This window comes from Macadamia integrifolia, chromosome 13 (genome assembly GCF_013358625.1).
Source record: "Macadamia integrifolia cultivar HAES 741 chromosome 13, SCU_Mint_v3, whole genome shotgun sequence".
NCBI lineage: Eukaryota > Viridiplantae > Streptophyta > Magnoliopsida > Proteales > Proteaceae > Macadamia > Macadamia integrifolia.
Window position 1 is genome coordinate 3,638,245 of NC_056569.1, and position 10,563 is coordinate 3,648,807.

Below are 10,563 nucleotides of genomic sequence, written 5' to 3' on the forward strand. Positions count from 1 at the left end.
TTACACGGGTGAGTGCAATGGATAACTTGACATAAAATCAATATTATTTAGAGTAAAATTTGTCACTTTAATTGAGTTTCTAACTTGCCCAATTGTTTAGCTTACTAGTCTAACTCATCAATTAATATTAGCTAACTTGGTTTAACTCATGAGTAAATATCATGGTAAAATTACAAAAAGACATAACTACTTTCCTCTTATAGAGTTCATTTAAAAAATTGTTATGTTATTCCAGTATAAAACCCAGATATTACCATGACACTACCATTACGTTAAAACTAAATATTGATAAGGGACTTGGCGGATTCGAACCGCCATCCTCTGGAGGTATGGAATCATTTCCCAAGCCACAAATGCTCTACCAATTGAGCTAAAGACCCACATTTTAATTATAAAGTCACGACCAAAGAAAGAGGAAGAAAATGAAACTGAAACATAATATTTCATAATGAAACATAATATTTCATAATGAAACATAATATTTCATAATCAATTTCTTCCTTTTCCAGATTTTTTGTTTTTGGTGGAGTTGGGTAGTTGCGTAATTCTACTGATGGCAATGCCGAAGGTGGAGTTTCTGCTTCTCCCTCTCTTCTTAGTGTGAGTGTTGGGTATTTCTCCCTTCCTCATCTGATGTTCTATTTTTCTTTTTTCTTCTTTTTCATTTAATATACATGACTTTTTAGCGAAAAAAAGACATGTAGTCGTGAATGTATATGTAAAGGAGCTAATTTGGAGGGAAATCAACTCAAATTTGCAATGTAGTAGCTTGAAAGTAAAAGTCTTACCAAGACCCATCTGTCAACAACTCATTCAGCTTCAAAATATTATGGGACACCAAGAAATAAGATGGAATATTAGATGAGATAATAGGAACACGTAACATGTTCAAATTTGATGGAAACCATAGAGGTTGTTCTGTTATTTTCTCAAAATATCCTGATAATTTCCGTTCCATCATAATTTGGATTCTTTCCATTGAAGGAAGAGAAGTACTTGTAATCAAGTATAAGAAAATCATAACAGAGAAATTATTGGGTGATTCATTAAGACTCCATCTGGTTGGAATAAAAATATTTGAACTCTTGAAAGGTAAACAAAATGGAAATTTTCCAACTAATAATAACATTTATTTTATAACTGAAAAACTTGAAAAATACAATTAAAAAAAAGGGCAGCATATGATAAAAGAGTTGGCTGCCATTTCATCAATAACTTTGCATAACTTTATCTTTGCCAGTGATAGATTGAACAAGTATGTCAAAGATGTTTTAAGTGGGAAGGACAAAGCTTCTAAGCCCCAATACTTGGGTGATGTGTTAGTAGTTATATCAGAGTGTTTTAAGTGGGAATATAAGAAACATACCAAATAGAAGCCCAAAAGTGCAAACAAAATTACTGAGTTTGGTTATCTACAATCATGATAATTAGCACATAAATAATTTTTTCTTACCTTCGGAAATCTAAGAAAAATAGTAAATATGTTTTCATGTGTTATCAAAATCCATTTAATAAAAAAAATACAAAATAAAAAATAATTTAGAGGATGTAAGTAACTTGACAAATGAAGATCATGTTATACATTAAATATATCAACAAAGAACTCATCATGTCAAAATAAAATGTTACCGGGCATTTTGTAACACTTCTGCTAGAGCATGAAACTGATGCAAGCAAAGAATCAAATTAATCAACACTTCAACTTCAATATCATTTGGCCAATAATATTTTATAAGGCTACAAATTAACCAATTAAGGACATGGATGCATTAAGCAGCGTCATTTGGCTTTTTAAAAGGTACAACTGTCTTTTTAACTCAAAAACAATAAAAGAAAATGCATTAATCAATTCCTATTCAATTATGAAAGAAGACGCTTGTACTTGTCCTCTCTGAGTTTCATTCTAATGTTGGGCCTTAGTTACTTTGTACTTGTACCTGTTCTATCATCTGAGTACATACAATATTTCCAAAGAATGCCGGTCCTTCAAGTGGCTGAATGAAGACATGCACTTCTGCCTGCATATATTTAATTGCACATACAAATATTAAATTTGAATCTATATTCTACATAGAGAATGTTCATATGAATTTGGATTAAGAAAATAGTACTTGTTTATTAAATATTAATCTATAAATTTCAAATAATGATAGACAATTAAAACCTTGTTTTAGACAATCAATGGTTAAATGCTATATAGGAGAGAGAGAGAGAGAGAGAGAGAGAGAGAGAGAGTACCAATTCTAGTTGAATGTATCAACTTATCAAATTGCTTAGAAATAATAACCTAACAATTCTAGTTGAAGACATCGACTTATTTAATTGCTTAGAAATGATTCCAATGTTCTTGTTTCTCCGAGACTATAGCCCTCAATGGAATACAAGACAAAGATGATCATTTTGTGACTATAAATTGCCAACAACTATCTTTTCAATCTAAATGGAAGTGTTCAGCCGTTTCCTAACCAGTTTCCACACCAGGCGGCTTCAACCTCGAACCACAAAATTGCCCACTACGAAGACCACCATAACCAGAATCATAGGAGGCCGGAGAAAGAAACTTAAGATCGAACAGTCTCCTTACCAAGCAGTACCCTTTGATTAAAAAAAAAAAAAGGGTTAAGAGTTATTTCTAATAAGGAAACCAAAAGATATTAGTAAAGCAACTAGGGGGAGAATATTGAAAGATAAAGATCTTTTTTGGGGGTGTAAATATAGAAAGAAATAGATTTTTTTTTTTTGGTAAAGAATATAGAAAGAAAGAAATAAATTGCGGCAAGATAGAAAGAGAGACAAGTTATTAATAGAAAAAATATATAATAAAAGATATTTCAAAAAGAAAGGAAGTGTGAGAGAGAGAGAGAGAGAGAGAGAGAGAAACAGAAATATTCTAAATTGTCCAAACAAACAAAATAGTAAGACACTCTAGCACTGTAAGTGAGCTGCAATTCACCTATCAATAATGCTACAACTTTGAAACACATCATTGGAGTCATGTATTATCATGTTCAACAATGAATCATCACCCAAAAAAAAAAGGAATAATAATTGAACATGAACAAAACGGAGATCAATAGATGAACAATATAAATATAAATTAGGGGAAAAATAAGTCATATCCAAGTCATTGCAATTAATTGTTTCAATAATAAAATAATATTCCAATCAAATACATGAATATTGATTCTCTTGAATGCCCTTTTTCGGTTACCTCAAAATTACTTTCTCAGATCACAAATCTATGCATATATACATAAGTATGAAAATGGCTATTGTAAACTTTGTAGCATATTCGACTTTATTGATCTTGTGCTTTGACAGTCTCATCCACCAGAAGCTCAACCTTAGTGGCCTTGAAACAAAGAACACCTTTAAGAGAGATCAATAAATGATTCAGTGATATACACAAGGACAATAAATGACCCATATGATTTTTACAAAATTCGAAAGAAAACTCTGGAGTTGTTCAATTTCTTCTTTTCTGCTATCTTCCAATGAATAGAACTCTAGCTTCAACGAGAGCGGATCAGGTTCACGTACAAGAATGTACACAAATGACTCTGGTCCATGGATTTAGAATCAATTTTCTCTCTCTTCTAATAGATTCTAAATCCATAGACTAGGGACGTGCGAGAACATTATCGTTCGTGAAGTTGATCTGTTCACAACTTCAACATGTGAGTGAGAGACCAAATAATTCTACCTACATCCTTAAGTTAAAGCAAGTCTATGGTCAACTAAGTCACATCTATCTTGTTTTTCTTCACTTTTTAAAATGATTCAATGATTACCTTAATGAATATCAATAAATGACCCATTATGACTATTTACCAAATTGAAAGAAAACTTTCAATCACTAAAAGTATCAACCAACAAAGTAAATTGAATGAAGTAGTAAGTGATACAAATGTGAGTCAGACTTTAGGACTCTTACATCTCTATCACATTCTTCCCAGCTTCTAAGGGCCCGTTTGATAACGTTACCAGAAACGTGTTTCTGTGTTTTCTTATTCTCAGAAACAAAGAAACGGCATAAATACCGTTTGATAAAAGTGTTCTGTTCCACTTGTTTCTTGAAGCATAAATTTCAATTTATGTTTCAAGAAACATGAATGACGAAACAAGTTTTAGGGCCCGTTTGATAACATTTCTGCCGTTTCTGTTTCAAGAAACGGCAGAAACAGAAATTGTTGTTTCTGGAAACAGAAATTGTTGTTTCTGGAAACAGAAACAGGTAAGAAAGGTGTTTGATAATTGAAAGCAGCCGATGTTTATATTTAATAATAAATATATGCTGTAATTTCATATGCAAGCCATATTTTTGAATTCTTGAATATAAATTCTTCATATTGGTCCCTGCTTGTCCTTAAATTTCAGAATTTCCCGATCGTGGTCATAGCACAACTTATCAATTGCATCACTCTCTATGATATTCGCATCCCATCCCATTGTAGCTGATATCTGTGCCCTTCATAAAAAACAGTAAGTACAAATTAAACCACCTATTGAGTGTCATTGTTAAGAAATTTGTTTTTTAGTTGCAAATTCTAAACTATCTATTGACTATTGTATTCCCCATCTGATGCATGTCCCTTTCATTAGATAAACACCATTTCAGAATTTAGAAGAAAAAATGGCCTTTTTTTTTCCTTCTTTTTTTTTTTTTCTTCCTCTTTTGCTAAATATTTTTATTCCTATTTCTTTGAATTATTTTTCCATGTTCTTGTCTCTGTTTGAATATGTTACCTAAATCAATTATGATTGTTCAGAGATATGAGATCCCCAAGATCCCCAACCCCCAAAAGTACTACTATAATCTGGAATGAAGCAGAGCTAAGATCATTCATCAATCTCATGGTTGATAATGTCCGAAACGGATTGAAGACAAACTCAACATTCACAAAGGTTGGTTGGGACAACATTACAAAAGGGCTTAAAGCCGAATTCAAAAGGTCCTTTGCGAAGCAGCAACTGCGTAACAAGATGAATAAGTTATGCAAGGAGTACAACAACTTCAGGGCTTTATTAGAAACAACTGGTTTCGGATGGGATGCGAATGCTCGGACTGCCACAGCTGATGATTCAGTGTGGGAATCTGCTATTCAGGTATGAATAGGATCTTTGGTTTATAGAATGGATTTTTTTCACTTTTTGAAAAAAATGTGATGATTAATTGAAAATTTTTTGAATTACAGGGAAACAAAGATTGGGAAAAATATAGAAGAAATGGTCTCCCCTTGTGGCCAGAGTTATTAGAGATCTTCTCCGACTCTATTGCCCGTGGGGATAGAGGTCTGTCACAGGCAACTGTTTAAACTCCAACACCAACTAACCTTGAAATTGATGATGATTTACATGACACTGATAATGATGACAGTGATGCTTGTACTGGGACACCCAAGGGGTCAGCTCCTCCGAAGCGGTGACTTGATAGGACTCCTGCAGATCGTAGGAGGAAGAGCCACACACGGACCCTCATGAACTCCGCTGAGGACTTTAGAACCTTTGTCCGATGGAGGATGGAAAAGGTATCAACCTCTGCCACCTCAGCAGTTACCCGACCACCTGACCCTATTGTTGATGGACCACATAGCATGATGAGCTGTCAGAAGCTACTAGATAGTTTGGAGGATATCCCGACGGATTTGTATCTGTTGGCGCAGCGTAAGATACACAGTGACCATGGATGGCGCATGTCTTTTATTGAAGTGAGACCTGACAGGAGGTTATGGATGCTACATGGTCTGAAGGAGTGAAAGTAACAGTTTCTGAAATGAATGGTTTGAAGGGAGCATGAATGAACATAATCTTTTGTTTGGATTTTATATGCCTCATACTGACTGACACACTTATTAAATTTAGCCTACTATGGATGATGTTGATGTTTGACTTATGTTGCTTTGTTTTATTTTGATTTCGTGTGCTTCAGATTTACAGTAGTGGACATGACTGTTTATGATTGTGAAATATTATGCTTTTTATCTTATTGTGTGTTTCTTTGTAGCTTTGGGATATAAGATCATATTAATTTCACTATATTAACAAGAAAGTAAGTAGTTGTCAATTATGACCATTTCTGGATGGATTGTTGCTTGTTAGTAGATTAGAGAAAAATTTAAGATACGGATATTACATATGGATAATTCATCACATTCTTATGGAGCCTTGTAGGCAAGTTTAGGGAAATGTTATTTTTTCTTCATTTAAACAGTCAATGCTATTAGATGGTACATTTATGGACTCTATTCCTTTATATATTGAATGTGTCTATTCATATAGGGATGTCAAATCAATTTCCAACCGACATCACAGGGTCATCGTCAGACGATGATGACATGGTTATAGTACACCAATTCCAAAACATGCTCAGTATGTATAGAATGAGAGAACCTCTGAATGATAGTAGTTACACAGGACCTGTTAGGGTAACTGAGGTTCTTGCAGGTCATGCTGACATGTGTTACCAAGAGTTTAGACTCGAGAGACATGTATTTATCAACCTACGAGACCGATTGGTACATAGAGGCTAGCTAGTGGACAGCCATTTTATTCTAATAGATGAGCAGCTAGCGATGTTCCTCATGATAGTAGGTCAATGTTTGAATAATAGATAAATGCAACGTCGATTCAATCGTTCAGGACAGACGATTAGTGCTGTCTTCCACACGGTGTTGCAAGCAATGCTAAATTTGTCGCTTGAGACAATCAGGCCACCAAATTTTGATGTGGTACCTTCAGAGATAACCAACAATCCAAAGTACTATCCATATTTCAAGGTAACTATGACTTCTGATGATGATTATTTATTTCGATGTTTCCAATGAAATATCAATGCAATTTACACAATTATATGGACTAACTTATGTTCAATGGAAAATAGGATTGCATTGATGCTATTGATGGCACCCATATAAGTGCCATCATACGTAGGTTGGAAGAGACACGTTATCGTAATCGAAAGGGTATGATCACACAGAATGTTATGTGTGCATGTTCATTCGACATGCGATTCACATTTGTGTATGTGGGTTGGGAGGGTAGTGCACATGATGCAAGGGTATTGGATGCAGCAAGAACCAATGATAACTTAGGGTTTCCTCATTCCCCATCAGGTAAAAATGTATTATGAACTTTTGTGTTGTCCTTCCGCATATAGTAGATAGGGAATCTAGATCTAATCCCATAAATGTTTCTATAATAATTGAAGGCAAATATTATGCTGTTGATTCGGGCTACGCCAGTCAACTGGGGTACTTGGTGCCATTCTGAGGACAACGGTATCACTTGCAAGATTATGGTGAAGGTAGGCCTGGACCAAGAACAGCTAAGGAATTGTTCAATCACAAACATTCGTCACTGCGGAATGTTATTGAGAGAACATTCTGTGTATTAAAAAATAGATTCCACATATTAAAAAGTATGAAGGTGTATGATATTGAAGATCAGTCAAGAATCGTGGTCGCTTGTTGTGGGATCCACAATTACATTAAGGAACAAGAAATTCAAGATCAGTTGCTCAATGAGCTTGGAAGTGAACAACAAATTGATGACCCAATGAATCATGATACTCCTGCGTACCATGCTTCCGCATCTGATGTCTCCAGAGACTATCTGCGAGACAAATGTCTATAGTGCATCTTAATATAGTCAACCAACTGGCAATTTCAAGGAGAATGTCTACAATTTCGTTAAATCGATCTTGAACTTTTGCTAAATACATTCATTATGTATTAAAAGGTAGACACAAAAATTAGGCCACCTTTTTCCTTCTATTGTGTGTATGGGGTGTTAGTAAAAATACTTTTGTTCGCTTCACATAGTTTACATTGGGATGACTTGTAATCTTTGTGCTGTACAGATGTCTTCCACTGACACCGCAATGGCAAGGTGTGACTACTGTAATCATTTGTGCGATAAGTACACAACGAAAAATGGGCCTAATAGAGGAAGACCGTTCTTCAAATGCCCAAGGCATAATGAATATTTTATATGGGTAGATGAATTTCGCTTATGTGATTGTGGTGAGGTACAGTGCAAGGTACGCGTCGCGGAGACAACAACAAACTTTAATCGTTGTTTCTGGTGTTGTCCTAAATCCAATGGGGTATAATTATTTGTTTTTTTTTTTTAAAGTACTATTCGACATATATTATTTGAATACATTTCACAACTAAATTGATGAGTAATTGAAGCCCCTTGATCAAGGTTGTAATTTTTTTCGATGGATTTATGAAGACAGCAATTTGACAAGTGCACAGTCTTCCGATTGTGGAACAAGCAATTCAATGGTTGGAGCTCAGTCTTGTCCATCAGCACCTTCCTCTGATTTTGTGAAATGTTACTTGGAAAGAGCAATCAAAGGTGAAGAGGAGAAGTCTAGAGTACTGAAAAACGAAATGGATGTGTCTAAGAAAAAGCAAAGGATATATACTGATATCCTGGAGGCCATTAATAACATAGACATAAATAAAGGTGGTAGTTAGAGGGTAATGACCAACTATTGGGAACTTGCAAGACATATGGCATACCCGGAATATTTGCATTTTAATCTACTATTATTGGTTGACATTTCTTGTTTCGTAAAATTATGATATAAGTTCGAGATAAGGAAATTGGTAGTTGTTTGTCTGATTAAAATGAAGGGTCATGAGTTTTTGAAGAAAGTAACAAAAGTGGAATTATTTTCATTAAAATTTCTTATAAACATCATATTCTGTCAGAAATGTTCCCAGAAACAGAATTTATCAAACACCTTCTTACCTGTTTCTGTTTCCAGAAACAAAAATTATCAAACACCTTTCTTACCTGTTTATGTTTCTGTTTCCAGAAATAGCAATTTTTGTTTCTGCCGTTTCTTGAAACAGAAAGGGCAGAAACGTTATCAAACGGGCCCTAATTTCAATTCACAAGCTTCCCTCCATCTCGCAATTTCTTCTTCGACTTTTATTGTTACCATCATAGGTCTTCAATCTTAAAAGAAGCAAAGGAAATTCAGGATAAAATGAGGAATAGAACACGATAGGAGAAGCACCATTCGAAAGTTCCTTCAGCTCCTAGCAAGAAACATATAATTACATTTTGACACAAAAAAAAGACTAAAACCCAATCACCACATTGCACCAAAATCATATTTATTTCTCCCTTCATATAACAATTGCTCTGTATATTGAACCACATTTTCATGATCACTACATTAGTTAAAAAGCAGTTTCTTATCAGTTGGCTCAATCCAATCAAGTCCTTAGCGTCTACCAATTTTGCCATATCCCCCTTTGTTTTGAGGCTAGGATCTTATTGTGATGTCATCCCCTTGTTTATTTTTTCATTTATGCTGCAATCGCTGAATTCATTAGATGCCGATTTCTTCAATATCAAAAGGGTGTCTCCTCCTATTTGATTTTTCTTGCTATCTTCTTCTCATCGCTAATCGGAGGGCCATTATTTGGTCCAATCAGAAATAATCTATCATTAAGCTATCTGCAATTCAATATAGATAGTTATATACTATATAATATCCATGTCCTTCTTCGCCCCGTTTTTCCATTCTGTTATTTCTAATATATCCAAAAAATTTTGATTCAAAATCCAAAACAAAAACGTTATGATGTTTGAGTTACTTAAACCAGAATTTAGGTACCATTTGCTTTAAAGCAATGTTTAAGAAAATTGTGTGAAGATGAATTTGATGACAATCTTATAGGTTATACTAAACCACCCATTTTCCTTAACCTAGAATGTTGGTGTTGGAATGGCTTCCCACACTTCCACTGAGTCCTTTCCACTTAATTTTCCATCCAACAGATTGGTTGCCCAAAGTTCTCAGCATGGGTACTGGCGACAAGGATCTTTGATGCCTTCTTTGGAAGAGGCAGCACTGGTGGGTCAGATGCAGTCTTGCTTGCCATTCTTCAACAGCACCAGTGATTTCCTGAAAGCTTCCCTCGCCAATTCTGTGTGTTCCTGTTGAAGATCAAAGAGAACATTTTGGTTAAACTTTATTTTTTGGTCAAACTTTGTGGATCAATACCCACACAATGTCACAAACTTGACTTCTAACCAGAATAGTGATTTGTAATCAAGGTCCACTATGGTCGGTTTAAACACACTATTCAATGGGTAGAAAATTCCAACTAATCACTAATGCATAGGTAGAAACCCTACAAATTATGAAACCTAGCAATCCGAAAGATACCAACTTACAAGGTTTCACATAATGATGAATGATTCCATGTAAATGTAAGCACTCCATTTCTGAGCAATATCAAGTGCGAAATCAACTGCTGTACATGTGTTCGAGACTACTGATATAATGTCACAAGTACATGATTAAAATCTACAGGCCACTAAATTAGACACAGAAAGAGAATCAAACCAAATTTGAAAAGAAAAAGGCGAAAACATTATACTTAATTATTATTCAGTAATACCAGGTTGTTGATATCCATTGATAAAGGAGTTAAAACAACCTTAACTAAGTTTACAACCTCTCTTGCAAAATATGCTTCTCTCTTAGCAATCTCCCCAGGTGTCTCACCTCTATGGACTATTGTCCTTCTGGTTTTT